The following is a 15,104-nucleotide window of genomic DNA, read 5'->3' on the forward strand; positions in this document are numbered from 1 at the left end:
TTATCAAATAAGTTAAAACGAAAAACAACTTAACCAACCTTAATGCTTAATACCGGTAAACCAAACTTTATGCCGGTAGACAGTTTATCAGTTAATTGCAATACCGGTAAAGATTAATGCATGAAACAGAAAGATGATAACATCCACAACACATAACACCAATATTTGTACGTGGAAACCCTGTAAGGGGAAAAACTACGGTGGGAAACCTTGCCCACAATTAGATAATACTACTGCAGATAGTATGTGTATACAAATGGGGTCTGTACATGTAGAAAGGCCAAGCGCCTAGAGCTCACTGCTCAATCACAAATAGGAGTGACAGTGACTACAATTGGATGGTTAAATCCAATAATGATGTACTGTTCAAAATAGCATCTTCATATGCTGGATTCAGTACCGGTTTAGTTCTGATATGCCTTTACAAAAACCTTGCTTCACCTTCAAATGATATCTGCATGTATAGCCCTACTTAATCTCGCATATACCTTCTTACAATTCCTTTTCCCAATCGCTTATCGATCTTACAAATAAGATCTTACATATATACCATAACCTAAGACCAATTTTAGTAGGTCGTCTCTAAAAGATATTAAAAGTAAATTAATAACCGATGCAATATCTGATGCAATATCCGATTCAACATGTCGGCTTAATGCATTTACAATAACAACACAATCATTTCCAAAGCGTTTCGTGCTAATCTGGAATAGATAAGCCTGCTAGTGCTTATTCTGGACCTTTTTGCTGGTAACAACAAATATGCAAATACGAATATACCAATGAACAAATCTCCAAGACAAAGTGTCCAAATGATGTCTTTGACATAACCAAATGTTTTCCATGTCATTCCAAGTGTCGGTGAACAATATATCCTGCCAGTGTACCAAATACCAGTGACTGTGCATAAGTCACTTGCTTGTCGGTGAACATTGCCAATTCTCCAAAGCGCCAGAGTTGATAAGTGTTAATAGGCATTGACATCAATGAAAAAACCATATCAACATAACCAAATTACAACACTTACCGATTTCACCTTTGATGTGAACTCTGTTAAAAGTGTAAACCGTTGTATTCATTGCTTCTCTCTAGTACACATGAGGTAGATTTGCTTCTAATATCATGCTTCTAGCTGCATCCAGAATAGTTCTATTCTTCCTTTCCACAACTCCATTTTGTTGAGGTGTCCAGGGTGCTGATAGTTGTCTTCTGATTCCATTCACTTCATAGAATGTATTAAAATCCTTATATGTAAATTCTCCTCCTTGATCTAATCTTAATCATTTGATTTTATTACCGATTTCATTCTCTACTATTGCTTTGAATAATTTGAATTTCCCAAAAGCCTCTGATTTCTCCTTGAGAAAGGTAACCCAACACATTCTAGAATAATCATTAATAATTAGCATAAAGTATCTATCTCCCTGTAGACTTCTTGTTCTTGCCAGACCACACAAGTCAATATGAATTAAATCAAGAACATTATTGGATTTCTTAGAAATACTCTTAAAATTTGTTCTAACTTGCTTTACCATTTGAAATTCCTTACATATTGGATTATGAGGTTTTACAATCTTAGGTAAATCCCTTACTGCCTTTGTTGAACTGATCTTTACAATGCAATCAAAATTCACATGACAAAGTCTTTTATGCTATAACCAACTTTCATCAATATGTGCAATCAAGCATGTGTTTTCATTGTTATTCAAATGAAAGATATTACCTCTAGTCTGATTACTGGTTGCAATCTCCAAACCAGTTCTATTCATGATTTTGCATTTACCATTCTTGAATTGTAACTGAAATCACTTTTCAACTAATTGACCAACACTCAAAAGATTATGCTTCAAACCTTCAACATAATAAACGTTGTCAGTATTGTGCTTACCATCAAAAGATATAGTGCCTTTTCCTTTTATCAAACAAGCTTTATCATCCCCAAATCTTACTAGACCTCCATTGTATTCCTGAAAAGATAAGAATTTACTTTTATCACTAGTCATATGATGTGAACATCTAGAATCTATAATCCATTCATCTTTTTCTTCAATTTTAGCTGTCAGGGCCTACTCTACCAGTGGAATAGTAGGTGCTGGTTGATCTTCTTTTATTGCAACAAAACCCATTCATTGTCTACCAGTTCTTCATCAGAATCATCAATAACTCCTTCATCAGCATAGTAACATGATTTATCTCTATTCTTCTTAAATCTATATCTCTAATATTCAGGGTTAGGTTTATATGTTCTTTTAGCTTCTTCTCTCAATCTTGCATGTCTATCAGGACATCTAGATGCCATATGACCAACTTTATTGTAGTTAAAACATTTAAATGGTGCTTTTCCTTCATACTTACTTCCAATAGGACCTTTAGGCATTTTCCTTGCAAATAGTGCTTTAAGTTATTCCAGTTCTTCATTTTCCTTCCTGATATCTTAAAGTTCTTTTGCATAAAGTGCTTTCCAATCAAATTTGTCAGATGATGATGATGATGTTGTAGATGATGATGCTTTGAAGGCTAAATCTGTCTTAATTGTAGCAACAGGACCAAATTCCTCAAGCTCAAATGCTGAAAGTTTTCTAACCAAGGTATCTCTAGATACTGATGTATTAGGCATTGTTTTCAACTCATTAATAGCAATTAATTTCATTTGGTATGTCAGTGGCAAAGCTCTTAAAACTTTAGAAACAATTTCATCTTCACTTAAGGATCCTCCACAACATTTTATTCCCAAAACAATTTCATTAACCCTTTCCATAAAAGAAAAAATTATTTCATCTTCTTCCATTTTCATATTTTCATACCTGACCTGGAAGCATTCCAGTTTAACAATTTTGACAGTGGTATCTTCTTCATTCAATGTCTCCAATTTATCCCAAATAGCTTTAGCAGTATATTGGTTTGATAATCCCATGATTTGCTGATCAGACAAGGTGCTCAAGAGTTCTTCTCTTGCTTTGCAATCATTCTTTTGATCCTTACCCAATGTTGGTGGATTAGGTTGATTTGGTGTAGGACCAACATAGCCATTTTTTATAACATCCCATATATCTCTTCCAATGCAATTCAGATGTGTCTCCATTCTAATCTTCCATATACCATAGTTAGTTCAATCAAGTTTTGAACTGTCATTCCTGAAAAAGTTTGTTGCCATAGAATCTCCTCAAGTTGTTAAACTTCTGCAAAAAGAGAACTTAGCTTTGATACCAATTGTTAGGACCCAGAGGCAACAAAGAGCGGGGGGGTGTGAATCAGCTGTCAATTAATTTAAACCCAAATATAACTTAATCAAACTTGATGTATAATACCGGTAAACCAAACTTAATGTCAGTTGACAGATTAATAGTTATTATTAATACCGGTGAAGCTTAATGCATAAAATAGAAAGAGAAACACCATCCACAACACATAACACAAAGATTTATACGTGGAAACCTTGTAAGGGGAAAACCATAGTGGGAAACCTTACCCACAATCAGATGATACTACTGCAGATAGTATGTGTATACAAATGGGGTCTTCACATGCAGAAAGGCCAACCGCTTAGAGCTCACTGCTCAATCACAAAATAGGAGTCACACTGACTACAATTGGATGGTTAAATCCAATGATAATGTACTGCTCAAAGTAGCATCTCCAATGTTGGATTCAGTATCGGCTAAGCTTTGATAATCACCTTCAAACCTTCCTTGAACCTTCTCTATGGTCTGCTCATATGATCTTCAATATTCGCACATACCATGTTACAATACCATAACCTTACTTACAATTCTTCTCCCTCTATCTCACAAATGAGATCTTACATATATACCAAAACCTAATACCAAATGTGTAGGTCGGCTTAATAGGAATATTACAATAAAATCAATTATAAACAAGTCAAGATGCGATGCATCATGTCGGCTCAATACATTTACAATAATATCCAATTAATAAATCATCTCCATAACGTGTCGTACTGATCTGGAATAGATAATGCATGTCGGTCCATAATCTAGACCAATTTGCTGGTAACAACAAATATGTCAACCCGATTAGACCAATAACCAACATACCAAAACCAAGTGTCCAAACCATGTCTTCGACATAACCAAGTGATCTCTTGATGATAACAAGTCATCTTTAGTGTCGGTGAATAATATAACCTGTTGGTGAATGATATACCAGTGACTATGCATAAGTCATTGAACATGTCAGTGAACATAATGTGTCAGTTCAACATAACCAAAGATCTCCAGAAGGATAAGTGTTGACATCAATGACAAAACTAATGTAGCACATCCATAATACCAAAATTACGTTTATACTTTTAAAAAAAAAACTTTTTCACCCTTGTTGTGGGTTTTTCTTTGGGGTTCCTGGCGGGCATTATAGAACCTCCCTTCACTCGAACCATTGTTCGTTTGAACCCCCTTTTTAGAGATCTCTCCCCAAATGTTTCAAAGTTATGAGAAATTTTTGCCTTCGGACCTCTGGTTCAAAGAACAAATGAAAGAATCTTGATAACCCCAAAACATAAGATGGTAGTGCTCGGAGAAAGCTTTCCAATGGTTATAATTTTATTACATTGTGAATTTATTATGTTCTTATTTATTTAATTTTATAGAATATTGGTTTTTCACCAAACATGAACTTCTTTGTTCAATGCATTGGGAAAAATAGGAAACTAATTCAAAAAATTCTGAAAAATATCTATGCCCAGGTATTGATGTCTTCTTTCTAACAAAAAAAAAGAATGAATTTCGATATATATAGAACAAGTTATGTGTTCAAACTTAAAACCTATGTCTGAAATATAACTAGTTGGACTTCAAAACTTAATAAAATGAAAAATATTCAACATATCACGATCAAACCAACAACAAGCCATAGATATTGATGTGACAAACCAAAATTTGAAATAATTGAGTTTTTATCATTTATAGAAAAAAAAAATTGTGTTTTGGGAGGCAAATCACTCTTTAAAAATGTAGTTTGTTGTAAAAAACTATTTTTCGAAGGAGATGGAAAACTTTTTTAAAAAATCTTCAAATTTTTTTTTAAAAAATACATTTAGAATCTACAAACAAAATGCTACAAATCTCTAATTTACATCATCTTCAAATTATTAATAGTGTAAAGTTATAGTTGTCTGAAGTTGAAGATTATTCTAAAAATGTTCATCTCATTGTCAAAAGTGGCAAAAAAGTTGGAACCATTATTGTGAGTTCACCCTGAGAAAGTCCCTATTTGTATCTGTACTGAGGTTGTGTGCCTCAGTTACCAAGTCTGAAGAAATAAGGGCTTTTGGTAGGAAGCCTTGTTCATTGTAAAATAGTTATTATATATTGTGTTTGAATCTCACCATAGTTTTTCCGAGTTTGGATTTCACACATAAAAATCTTGGTGTTCTTGTGAGAGTGTTTTGATGATTGAGTTGTTTGTTTTCAGTGCACATGTATTGGGATAATTACAGTTGTTCAAATAACTCTACATAATCAAGTTTTTGTAAATGTCGATGCATACCCCCCTCTTAGCTTCCTATAGTGTTCAATAATTGGTATTAGAGCTTTGGTTCCTGAAGAGTCAGCTTAACCGCTCAGAGAGATCTTGGATTTTGAACACTATGTTTGAAGAAGAATTGAATGATATGGATGATATGGATCGGAATGGATGGAATGATGTAGATGGTATTATCGGTCAAGTGGAGTTTGATAGTTCTCTTGTACTGGTGTTCAACAGGATAGTGTTTGGAGAAGACGATGCTAAAATTTTCCTAGGTTGACTTGGACACTGGGATCATTCTTGGTTTTAGTTTGGATTTGTCAATTGATTGTGGATTGCCTTGGCATTTCTTGAGGACAAGATATCTTTGGGAAGGATGGACTGTAATGTCCCCATTTTTTTAGGGTTCTCTTGTAGTGTAGTTGGTGTTGGATTTTGGGGGTTTTCTAATGCACAAGTGAGTTCAGATGGATTAATGAAGAAGAACACACCTTCTGGAGTGATTTCAAACAACTTGTCCAAGAATTTCTATTTCTAGCAGTGTCCATTTTCATAACTTACTATTTATAGTAAGTTTTAGTGCATCCTAGATTGGGCCAATTGGGTGTTTGGACACACTATTTTTAGCAATTGCTATTTTTAGTAAGTGTCTATTTTTAGCAATGAGTCAGCCTTTATTTTTCTAGCAGTGAAATATGTCATTCTTGGAGGTTGGGTGAAGTTTAATTGTGTTAAAAGAAATATATTTTGATTTTTAGTTATTTAGTCTATTATATTGTCACTTTACAACTTAAGTGAATTGTAACTTTTGGCCTAGTTGCACAATGTTGTTTTAAAAGGGGGGCCTTTTGTGTCCTTATGTGAGGTTGATTTATGAAGAAATGTTTTATCCCACATGGATAGGTAAAGAGAGTGGAGCCTCTTAAGAATATTATTAAAGCAACTTAGTGGAGTTCATTTCTCATGCTTGGTTTTATTATTTTTTCTCTTGGAGAATTTAGGAGCTTCTAGCTTTCAGTTTCATGCCATAGGACGAAAACCCTTGGTTTCTTCTGTCAGAGGATTTGGAGACATTATGAGCTCTTTGGAGAGTTTGTTTCAAGGGCTTGTGAGGATGAAAACCCTCATAGCTAACAATCTATATGCTTTTGCAAAATATAGTCTAGAGATTTAGTTTGGTGCCTTCATGACTGGTATGATCTTTGTGCATATTATAATTATATACTACATTCTGGCTTATTTTCAGCATATGATTGTAGTTGAAGGAATTATTTGAGGAATAGAAGGAGCTAGTGATTGAGACATATGCCTTACTGGAGCTTATTATCATAAATTTTGGAAGTGATTATTTGTGGTGTTTGAAGCACGTTTTGGTTCATAACATTGACTAGAGAGGTTTAAAGTTGCTTTTGGGTACTTTTCCCTTGCATTCCTCTTAGTTGGGCACATTTCTTAGAGCTATTACTTGTGATATTTGAATATGAATTGAATTTATTAAGCCAAATCGCACCTTAGATAGGTAGCAACCCTCCCCTCTAGCATGTGGTTATTGAAGAAGCAGTTATCTTTATTAAGTGGTTTGTTCATGTATATCTTTCCACACAGTTTGTTGTAGTGGACTTCTATGCCTTATTTTTTTAGCATTGAGTGTTGGGTTTGTGGATTGTAGCCCTTCTTGTATGCACAAGCTATTGTAGTGCAGTTGTTGTTGTAAAATCACAATTAGAACTGCATTTTCCCAAGTATGCAATGATGTTTAATTCAAATTTGTAGTATTTTGGATGAGTTTTTATGATGATTGAATGAAGACTAGTTGTTATTAGTTCATTGTCCATACATTGTGTTGCAAATATACTATGCTTGTGTACATGCTCTTCATCTTGAGTGAAATTTGAAAGTAAACAATCAGCGAACGACCTGTTTGGTTCACATTTGTAAACACATTTTTAAAAAAATCAAAGGTGTCCATTTGGAGCAATAAGGACAAAATATTTTATAAAGTGACTAATTTGAAAACTAAAGGTAAAAAAAAGGAAATATTTAAAAGGGCAAATGTTAATCTTTATTATTTTCCAAGTTGCCCTGATTTTCATTGAGTTTCTATATATTGAGGCTTTGGCTTTCTTTTTGAGGAGGTTGAAGAGTTATGATATTTCTCTTTGGATAAAACCCTTGGGTTTTGGAGATTGACATGGTTCATCTTATCCTTTTGGAGGATGAAAACCCTTCTAAAGAAGATTCACTTTGGTGGTGGAACACCTACGCAGGTCAAAGTAGTGGGATTCACTCAAAGTCTCATCTTGGGCATGATTGCAAGCTTTAGATAGTTGAAGAGTGTTTGCCTGTATCCTATCAAGTTCGTAGATTTGAATTCATTGAAGTTTATTTTGAGATACTTGTGTGCATGCTTAATATTTCCATTTCTAGTAGTTGTTTCCAAAACAGAATAAATAAGTATTTTTATGAGCTCTTGGGAAGAGTATGTAGTATTCAAAAGGGTCAATCTTCTCATTTATAAGACCAAAAAAAAATTGAACACTTAAGGTTCAGGTGGTATTGGTTTCTTCTTTAGTTGGCACTACAAACAAATCTGAAAAAGACAAACACAAACAAAGACAAATTATTGAATCCTTATATGGACTTCTTCTTTTGAAATGGGTGCAATAGAAAAATAAGGAGATAGTTGTCCTAAGATTTTGCAGCCGCTATTTATGAGCTTCACATGGCAAGGGGAAAATTTATACCAAGGTGTAAAGCTTAGTGATGAAGTTTGACATTTGAATCTTTAAAAAGAGACCCCAATTTTTAATTTTAATGCACCAATTCAACTGGAAAGAAAGGTCAAAGGTGTCTAAGAGGTAAAGAAGTGGATTAAATTCTCTAGCTGTTGTAGCAAATTAAATTTGGATTCCAACCATCCTGACATGGACAAGAAGATAGAATATTTCTGAAAAGACAAATTCAGAAAAAAGAGAAAATAATTTTTTTACAGGAATTGTTGCAGGAAAGAGTTAGGAAAAAGACAAAGAAGTGTGAAAGAGGAATCGTGAGTGCTTTTAAAAAGTGATGGCTCATATTGTGGTTTTTATTTTACTTTAAAAGAGTTTGGAGAGACTTTAAATTGATGCAAAAGGAGACAATTTTGACATATGTCAGTTTTGGTTTGGCATTAAAATTACTTTCTCTTTTTTTAATCTATTTTGACTAAGGAAATGCATTCTTAAGTATTTTGTAACTCATAAAAAGGGAAATTGTAGATGGAAGGAAAAATTGGATATATTGTGTAGGTTTGGTTGGTCTAAGTGGTGGATTAAGGGGGGTTATGCGGTACTAGTGGCAACAAGAAATTAGGAAATTGACATCCAGAATATTTGAGTATTGGCAAGACAAATACAGTAAACGTGTCCTCTTCATAGATAAATTATGCAGGTTAGACTGTAAATATCTTGTTAGAAGTTTTTTTAGAATAGCAATATTATCTTCTTTCTGCATATTAGAGTCAATGTTTTTATCAACATGGAAGTAAAATTGAGATCTTCCTTAACAAACCTGGATGATAGCAGAGAGAAATGCAAAAAGGTAGTTGAGAATATTTATTTTTTAAGAACCCTACTTGATAAAGGAAAGAAATTTATTGATGCATTTGAAACAAATCTTGATGAGAAGACTAGATAATGTGCAAAGCTTGAAGAAGAAGTTGTCAAACTTTGGGAGGAACTGAAAGTTGCAAGAGATCAAATTGATGATGGATTAAAACTCAAAGGTAGTAGTGAAGTGTTAAAAGTTATTTTGAATTCTCAGAGATATATTAAAGATAAGAGTGTACTTGTCTTTAAAGAAGGTGAATGTTTGAAAAAGGATAAAGGAATAGACAAGGTTAAAGATAACAAAGATCAGAAAAACCAAAGCTTCAAACTAAAGAGATGTCCAAAGAGCTCATTTTTCTCCAATCAAGTATTCATCCCTTTTTAGTAAAATTTTTTCATGTAATGGATTTGGACATAGAGCCAGTGAATGCAGAATTCAAACCAAAAATCAATCTATTAGCATAAGATTCCACTCTTGTAATAAGTTTGGGCATAAGGCTACCGAATGCAAAAATAGGATAATGAGAAATGGATACAAGAATTTAAGCTATGTCCATTGTTTCAATGAAGTATGTTATTCTTGCAATACATATGGACATAAAGCTTTTGAATGCAGAATAAACAAAAGATTTAGAAATAACAAAATGAGTGGTGGAAAATCTCAGAGAGGTCCAATGTGTCATAATTATAACAAGATGGGTCATATTATGAGAAATTGCAGAACCATAATTAAAAAATCCAATGGTTCGAAAAGGAAGATTGATATCAATAAAGAAAAGGAGAAGACAAAGATGAAGTGGGTGAGGAAATCTGATGATAAGAATGAAGAAAAGATTGAGGATATATTTGCACCTTCTGTGGGTGCAAACCCTTCTTCTGGTAATTAACTCAGATAGTTGTATCTGAGGGGGAGATTTTAAAAGCATGTCTTTCATCCCCTTTTGTCTTGGTGTTGGGTTTCTCTCAGCACTACAGAATTATGGAAGTGACTTTTGATGTATTCTAACCGAGTTTGATGGTTCAGGTCTTTTTTAATGAATGTAGGTATATAGTATCAACATTTTGAGGAAACCCTAGAAGACGACTATATATTGCTTATTTGAAATTCATGCAATTGCAATCGAAGAGTAGCAGAGCATGAGGAGAAGAGAAGAAGAATTATTCAAAGGTATTTTTCTTGCTTGAAATATTTTTTGATGGCAAACCCTAATATTATTAGTGGTAACAGTGAGGCAAGACCTAGTTCTAAATTTAGACCATTTATTTTGGCGTCAAGCAATCCGATTGGTGCATTTTCCATTGTTCCTAGAAAAGTGGTATGTAAAGAAAAAATTCTCAATTATATTCATGTTTCTTTGGAAGAGTACAATTATTTCACCCAAGGCAAGACTGAGAGGGGGGTGAATCAGTCCAACACAAAATTAAATGTAGCACATAAACAATTAAACTTTAACACGCATCCAACACATGAACACCAATATTTACATGTGGAAAACCCAAACAAGGAAAAAAATATGTTGAGCACTTTCCCACAAAAATGTATCCACTATGTATATCAGATTATAAAGAAAAGAGATAACTTCTCATGGGGAAAGAATAAAAGAGGATTTTCAAAACCTGAAGCAAACTACACTTAGGGAAAGATACAAAAATGATATGAAAATAAGGATCTCCTGATCATGTAGTTGTCCTTGAACTTTGCGTCAAGCAACCAACATCAACACACACAACTCTGATCTCAACTCCCAACACTTTGTCTCAAATATCTATTTTAGTTTCAACACAACTTTCATATCATTTGAATACAACACCTCTTCTCTTCTTTTCAACGAACCTCACTGATTATCTTTGCATCATACATTTACACTCCACACATAATTATCATCATCATCATCATCATCATGCACTTAAATCAATCACACTCATCCTTATATATAAGATATATTATCAAATCTTAAACCAAGTCAGCCTGAATCAAGATACACTTTTCAAACTAAAAATACACACATTGATCCACTCCAAGAGAAACAAGGGACCAAAATACATCTTCCAAAGATCAATTCATTGATCTGAAATTAGTGGAAAATAACCAATAACATATCCACACACTACGCATCCATATAAACAATTAAAATTCAAGAACATACTCTCCAATGCAAATAACATAAATCTAGATCCCACATGCTATGGTGAGACCCATAACATATCAAAAAAACTTCCAAAAATCATATCCGGATTTAAGAATAGGTTAAACATAGAATCTCAAAACCAGACAACACCCAGAGAACACAAAGATGTTTCTGGACCACAAAACCATCATATCCATTATATCAAAACTATATTCAATGAAGATAATAACAACACTCAACACCAGCAACAAATTCTTAACCCAAGAATTTATGGAATAATGAATATAACAACTACAGCATCAACAACACAACAAGATAACTCTACACCACAGACATTCTGGAGCATAGACATTTCAGACCAATCCAAAACAACAATTTTGACATCAATGACAACCAAAGAAACACATCAATGCATACTTCCAATAATCTCCCTCTTTTCCATTGATGGCAACACTTAACGACACCTGCACGTCAAATAAGAATAATAAAACTCAATATCTCTCAAAAACATACATTACATTTCTGTACTAACTCTCTTAATCTCATTCTCCAAACTGCTAACTCAATCTTAATCTATCCCAACATATCACACCTGCTCAATTTCTCTCTTTTCCAAAACTTACTCAATCTCTCCCCCTTTGCCATCAAGGACAAAGGTCACAACAACACTCCACACACCACTACTCCCCCTAAGAGTAATCACAACATTAATATAAGGAAAAAAAAGCCATGAGAGCTCCCCCTGGAAAGATGCATCCCCATAATTCACCCGGCTAGAAGAAGGAGGGGCAATGACCCCAAAATTCTCTTGAAGAAACTCAAATATATCCTTTACCAATGCCTTTGTGAAAATATTTTCAACTTTCTCTTTCATAGAAATGTATTCCAATTTAACTTCCTTCTCAGCAAATTTCTCTCATAGATAATGATATCTATTTGAAATATGTTTTGTTCTTGAATGCATAACAAGATTATTTAAATTGTTTATTGCACTAGTATTATCAGACATATTAGGAATTGATTCATCATATGTTACCTTGATATCCTTAAGAGTCTATCTCATCCACATTACCTAAGTACAACAAGATGTTGCTACAATATAATCTACTTCAACTATAGATAGGAAAATTGAATCTTGTTTCTTACTAAACCATGAGACCAATCTATCCCCTAAAAAGAGTGCACCTCCACTAGTACTCTTTGGATCATCAACACTTCTATCCCAATTTGCATCATTCTAGGATTTCAACATAAAATCTCTACTTTTTTTGTACCAAAGTCTATAATCCATAGTACCTTTCAAGTATCAAAAAATTCTTTGTATAGCTTGCTCATGTGTTAAGTTCAAATTTGACTGAAATATAGCTACCAAAAAAATAGCCTTCATGATATCTAGTCTGGATGCAGTCAAATACAACAATCCACCAATCATCAATTTGTACTTCTTATGTGTAACTTTTGGAGACTCGTCATCTTTACTCAACTTGCATCTAATGGTTAAAGGAGTTGTAGCCAGTTTGCAATCATCAAAACCAAACTTCTTCAACATTTCCTTCACATACTTGCCCCAAGAAATAAAAATTCCATATTTTGATTGAATGACTTGTAACCCAAGAAAGAAAGACAACTCACCAATCTATGAGATTTCAAATTCATTCTACATCTCCTTAGAAAATTATTTACATAAAGTATCATCTCCTCCAAATATAATGTCATCAACATAAACTATAACAATTAACAGCTTATCTCCATAAATCTTGAAATAAATATTACTATTGGTTGTACCTTTCCTAAAATTTTGTTGAAGCAAATACTTGTACAATCTTGCATAACAAGCTCTGGGTGTCTGTTTGAGTCCATACAATGCCTTCTTCAATCCACACACACACACACACACACACACACACACACACACACACACACACACACACACATATATATATCTTCTATCAATTTGAATCCATCTGGTTGCTCAATCTAAACTTCTTATTTTAAATCTCCATTAAAAAATGTTGATTTGACATCCATTTGATAAAATTTAAAGTTCTTATAAACAGAAAATTTTAAAAACATATGAATAGCTTCCATCCTTGCTATCGGAGCAAAAGTTTCTTCAAACTCTATACCTTCCACTTGAGAATATTCTTTACATACTAGCCTTGCTTTATTCTTTGTCACATGTCCTTTCACATTCAACTTATTCATAAATACTCACTTAGTTCCTATTACATTCTTGTACATCGGTCTAGGTACCAACTCCCAAGTCTTGTTCTTTTAAATTGTATTTAGTTCTTCTTCCATTTCTTTTACCCAACTTTCATCTTTTCTTGATTCTTCATAAGTCTTTAGCTCTGTCATAGATAGAGAATAGTAAATAGCTTGATCTTGAGATTCTACAGTCTTCCTTCTTGTCTAAACACCTTTTTCTTATCCCCAATTATCTAATTATATAAATGATGCTTTTGAACATACTTAGCAGGAACTTTCTCTTAATTCTCCTCTTCTTCTTCTTCTTCATCATATGTTTCCTTCTCTTTGTTTTCTTCTTGATCACTTGTCTTCTCTGGAATAACTAGAATAACCTCAACCTTCTGCACTAGCAAACATTTGTTCTCCTCTCTCTCCATGATATAATATACATTTCCACCTATTCTAACTCATGCAACTCTTTTACCAATCTTCTCCTTTCTGATCACACATTTGATGCTACTAAACAAAACTTCATATCCTTCTACACATTTGACTAACACATAATAAATTATCTTAATCCTTCAACATAATAAACATCACCAGTCTTATGCTCACCATCAATAGAAATGCTTCCAATACCTCGAATAGCTAAACCATCTTCTCTCACAAACTTCATTGATCCTCCATCATACTTCTTGAGATTAATAAACCTACCTTTATCATTGGTCATATGATTTGAACATCTAGAGTCTATAATCCATGTACTCATTCTATCTTATCATACAATGAGCAACCTTAACTAATTTATCTTCTTCTAATTTCTTCAAAACATTGTCCTTATCTTCAATTTCTAGAAATAGGGATTCTTAATTTGAATCATCATCAACTTCATCTTCTAATATATGTTCCTCAATAGAACATAAGCCCTTCTTCTCTCTTCTATTAAAATTGCATCTCTTAAACTTTTAATTTTTCTCATCAACATCTAGTCTCTTATAGTCTTCTTCGTAAGTGCAATTAGAAGCATAATGTCCAAATCTACCACAAGAAAAATAATTTAGAGGTAAATTACCATAGTAAATTTTAGTTCCTCGCTGCAATATTCTTACAAAATTTTCTTTACCTTCATCTAGATCTCCACTGCATTCTAAATCATCAAGTCTTGAAACATTAAATACTTCTTCTCTCTTTTCTCTCTTCTCTTGCTCAATTCCTGAAATCTCATAGGCTGCTAAGATACCAATAAGATAATCAATAGTATATTTACTCAAATAATAGCTCTCTTGTATAGTTCAACTCTACGACTTGTAGGAATTAGGAAAAATCAATAAGATCTTATGAACAACATTACATTCTTTCAAATGTCTATTGGTAGCTCTAATGCCATCAACAAGATCATTCACTCTATGAATGTGGTTCTCAACGCTTTCATCTTCCAACATTCTCAAGTACTCATACTTATGTTTTAAATTCATCTTCCTAGCTTTCTTTGTCTTTCGATCTCCTTCATATACCAAACACAACTTTTCCCATACAACTTTTTCTTCCTTCAATCCTTTTTCTCTTCCGAACATTGAATCACTTATACAACTAAGGATTATCGCTCTATCCTTTGCATTATCTTTCTTCAAATTTTTCTCATCTTTGGTTTGAGAACTACCCTATGGAGGTGTATATCCAGTCTAAATGATTTCCTAAATTTCATTCTTCAATG

The sequence above is a fragment of the Cryptomeria japonica genome, chromosome 2 (assembly GCF_030272615.1).
Source record: "Cryptomeria japonica chromosome 2, Sugi_1.0, whole genome shotgun sequence".
Lineage (NCBI taxonomy): Eukaryota > Viridiplantae > Streptophyta > Pinopsida > Cupressales > Cupressaceae > Cryptomeria > Cryptomeria japonica.